Below are 4,878 nucleotides of genomic sequence, written 5' to 3' on the forward strand. Positions count from 1 at the left end.
GAGGGTTGATAAAGTAGAATCAAGGGATTTCAAAATATTTTTGGAGACCTTAGATTCCTAAACAAATTTCTATAGCTTGTTCCCCATAAGGTCTCATAACCTTAATAAAAAGAAATCCTAAAACTCATCTATCTCAAGAGCCCTATCTTCAACCATAACAAAGAGGGTCACTTAAATTCCATCTTTAGAAATGGCCTACATAAGCCTCCTATTCTCTATTTGAATTATCAAGGGTAAAAAAATAGCTCATACAACAACCATTCTTGTCAAAACTATCTTGATTATTCACTAAAATAATTTTCTCCTAGAACATTACAAGGAGAACTTAAGGCTTTGGAGATATTCATCGATTTCTCAATCTTCCAACTAAATCTTGGAGATGTGACTTCTTTATCCTTGGAATTTACAAGTTATGTGAAAAATAGTATTCTTGTCTCCTTGTTGGATCCATACTTTTCTATGATTCCACTTCTTATAGATCTCTTCAGATTATTTTTAAATACCATCAAGCCTAGAAAAGACCTATTTTTATTCTACAAATAGATAATCCAAACTATTCTTATCTAAGAGAAAATAATAGATCTTAATTATTATAATTATTCTTATCGAATAGAAATTAATGGATCTCAATTATTTCACTCTGTAGTAGTTTTTTATTCAAAACAATATTGAAGTCTCAAGAATTCCATTCTTTTAGTCTAAGCTTAAGAGCTTCCATGTTTTTATTTAATACATACATTCTCATACTATATAAATCTTGCTAAATTTTTCAAAAAGAGGAAACAACTTGGACAATTTTAGGAGTCGATCACACCTTTCTCAAATTTAAATTGTATATCTAAGGAATGGATTAGGGTCAATGGTCACTTGGAGATTTTCTTAAGAGACTTGTGATTACAATTATATAAAGAATTTATATCCTTAAAGAATTACCAATCTTTTCTTGCAATAGAAGCAAAAATTATATCCGTAAAGAACTTATTTCCCTTTGAAGTATATGAACTAGATTTATAAGAATGGTTAACTTAATTTTTGACAAGCATTGCAATTTCCTCTATAGCTGGATTATGTTTCTTAGTTTCTTCAATCAAGGTAGTGATTATATCTTCTAGAGTAACAAAACTATTTTGTTCAACATGAACACAATATTTATGTACTAGAAGGCATGCTATTTAACAAAATATATTATATCATCATCATCTACTTTGGTTTTTATCCCAATAGTTGATTCATCAAGGAACGATACTTACTAATGTGTTGAAAAATATTATCTTCCATGACTTTTAGCTTCAATAATTTTTTCTTTTATCAAGATCATCCCATACTTGATTTAAGGTCTTCAATAATTCAATATGGTGTCTAGTATGCATTTGAAAGTTCAAGATCGATCAAATCTATTACTCTTCTATTACATAAGCTGATGATTTAATTAAATAATTATCACCTTATGATTTCAAGAGTTGATGATTTAAAATGTTTCTACTTAAGATATTCTTGTTAACGCTATGCAAATATTTACATTATTCCTTAAACATACGAAAAAACTATAAGAATACCTCATTGCACAGTGGAATATTAACAAAAAAAACTTAGGACATGGATCTTTCAATGATATAAGTATTGTAACATTTCTTTTGTATATTATTTAAATTATTACCATATTGTTCTACATCCATCCTTTAGTTATATTGCCCTTTAACTTATCCCCTTCATTTATTGTTTGGTTTAACTATAGTTTACATCATTGTTATATTTTCTTATTGTTCATTATATTAAAAAATGTTGATATTTTATATAAAATTATATTTTTATTTTTCTATTAAGAGAGGTATAAGAATTCTTATAATATACATGATATATAGTGCATGGTGTAGTATTTAAGATAATTTTTTAATGAATAAGTATAAAAATAATTATTTACATAAAATTAAATATAATGATGAGTTCAATAGGTATATGTATGTTTTATTTCTTCAAAGATTATATGTATGTTTTTTACTTATAAACACAATTTTTTTTTATCTAAATAGATTCTTACACTCATAATTTTGTATATAATTCATGTATATTTATATATATGTAGGTGTTATCTTTATCATGGATGTCTTTGACATAGATGATCTGTTAGGTCAAAATCCCTCGCCTCAACCCCCCCACCTCCACCTCCACCCCTAGTTCAGACAAGGCTCGATTGAGAGCACAAATAACCTTGAGATCATACAACAATACATTAATGGAATCCGAAATGAGACTGTCACCCACCCTCATCTTCTACAGTTTGCAACCTCAATGCAAGTTGTTGTACACTTTGTTCAATCTGTTGATACAGAGTTAGATCAATTCCACCAATGGAGAGACTAGTTTAGTCAATTTTATGCTAATGGATACACTTATAAGAAAATAAGTGATCTCAAAATCACCAAAGAACAAATAGCCCCATATTTCATCAACCCTCAACAAAACTACCCATTCCTGCTACCCAAAAAAGAATTTCAATTAGGCAGTGTCAGCATCCACAAATATCTGCATATTTTTGGGATAGGTGGTGGATAGATTTTGATCATCCACCACATTGTGGTTATGATGTCCCTTTCTATTTTTTGAAGAAATTATATTATGAATTTGTATTGGGTATAAAACCCAATTATTTTGACATGAGGTCATTTCAGGGTGTTGGTTGTGGCACACCACAACACAAGCTAGGAGCACATACTATTAGACCCTTACTTGATCCACCCATGGTTCCTCCTATTGTTCCAGCTATTAAATTAATGGTTAAAAAAATAACGGGGCCCCGTTTACAAAACGAGGCCTCGTTACTTAAATTTTTTTTCGGAACCCGCCATGTGCATTAGGTTTAGGTTTGGGAAAGTCATGGAATACCCAACCCTTAGCCTTGGACCTGCAAGTTCAAGGTTGTATAAATGAAATGCGCAAATATCGACTTCTACCATATTTCTTATGTCCATTGTCAAAGAATTTTTCTGGCAAAAATACCCATTTCAAATTACATTGTGCAGATTCTGAATATGTATTTTTCTAAAAATATTTGATTATTTTTTCTATTTTTGAATTAATTTGTACTCAAACTAGACCATAAACTTGAAATATTAATTAATTTTGTTTATTTTGTAGCTTTTTTGTTTTTGCGTTTTTTGAAAAAAATTATATGTCATCATCTACATAGAATTATTTTCAATTTTTGTTTTTAAAATGACAATTTTATGTCAAATTATGTTGGTTGTACATGATGAGTTTTTAAAATGATAATTAGGGTCAATTAAAAATTAATTAAAAAAATATTTGAAAAAAAAATTACACAAATATCCTCATCAATCTTTAGTGTACTAGAGATAATTTCCCAGGAGGGTTTGAAAAAGAAAAAATATTTGTCTCAAAAAGTGGTGGTCGTGCACGTGCATGGTATGACCCTAAAACAAACATTTTTAAAAAGTGTTTTTTAGAAATCCCTTATGAAAGTCAATTTCTATTATCTGGGTATTAAAATAAATTACATATTTAGAAAGTGGACTTCGAGTGTTACATTTCGTATTACTGACTTTTTCCAAGATTCAATCTCTACGTGCTTCAAATTTTTAGGTCGAATGTGACAAAATCTAAAAATTAGGGAAAACACTTCCAAAAAGTGGACTCAACTTCTTGCACTGATCTTGATTCTACTCAATAAAGTCACCATGTCACCATGCTCTTCATGAAATTCACTCTTGTATAGCTTATTTTTGGGTATCTATGACAAATGGGGTTTAGGCTTCTTTACCCAATCAAAATCGATGATTTCTTTGCACTTATTAAGGCCTTGATTAAATGTATCCCTTGTGTCATCTATCTTAGTATATGTCATTTTGGAAAGGATAGGAATGTTAAAGGCCTCTACAATTGCTTCCTTTGTTAGATTTGCATGTACTCTTTCATCAACCACTTGTTATTATGCGGATCCGGTTATTACTTAGAGGGGGGGCATGAATTAGTAATAAAACAAGTCTTAAACTCTTCACAAAACTATACCGGTAACTATTCAAACAATATCTTAAGTTGATGGGTATGTGCAAGATCATGGTGTGCCAAAACAGGCCCTTAAGTGGCAATGAAATTTCAGAAAATCAGATTTATGCAACTTGACATGAAAAATTGAATAAGTTGTGAGCATTATTTTTAAAATATGTAAGAAGAGAATCTATAGAAAATTGAATCTAGTTTCTAAGCTACTAGTTGTTTTTTGGGAAAATAAAAATCCTATTTGATGAAAATTTCAAATTTCAATGCAGTGGTACTAAAATTTCAGGAAAAAGATAAGAAGTAGACGTATGTCTGACCACCCTAACCACAATCAAATCATAATATTTTTTTATAATATTTATAATATAAGTATTAGACTCATGTTCGGATGTGAAATATTTTTTAATAATTTTTTATAAAGTAAATAATTATTTATGAATTTTTTACTACAAATTTTCAGAAATTTAGAAACTCCTACGTCTGACCACCTTAAATTGGTCAAAACCTTATAATTTTATTTTAAAAATTTTTCCCTATAGTAGATGAAGCATAGGATGTGATGCATGTTTTGGATTCAAAAAATGTTACACCGTTTGAAAGTTATGAGTGTTTTTCAATCAGTCTATCAGTTAGAACTATTGCCATAATGATTAGAAAATAAATAATAATTATTTATTAAAGTCAAAATAAGACAAGCCTTATATTGTTGGAAAGCTGAGAACGTCCTTAAAAAACCCTTTTCGTTTTATCAATTTTGGCTACAAAAAAATTCGTCAACCACCAATGTAAAGTCTGGAAAATCAAGGAATACTGAAAAACATGTTTTTTTCAGTTGACTTTCCAGGCTTGTCACTTCCAAGC

This window comes from Cryptomeria japonica, chromosome 9 (genome assembly GCF_030272615.1).
Source record: "Cryptomeria japonica chromosome 9, Sugi_1.0, whole genome shotgun sequence".
Lineage (NCBI taxonomy): Eukaryota > Viridiplantae > Streptophyta > Pinopsida > Cupressales > Cupressaceae > Cryptomeria > Cryptomeria japonica.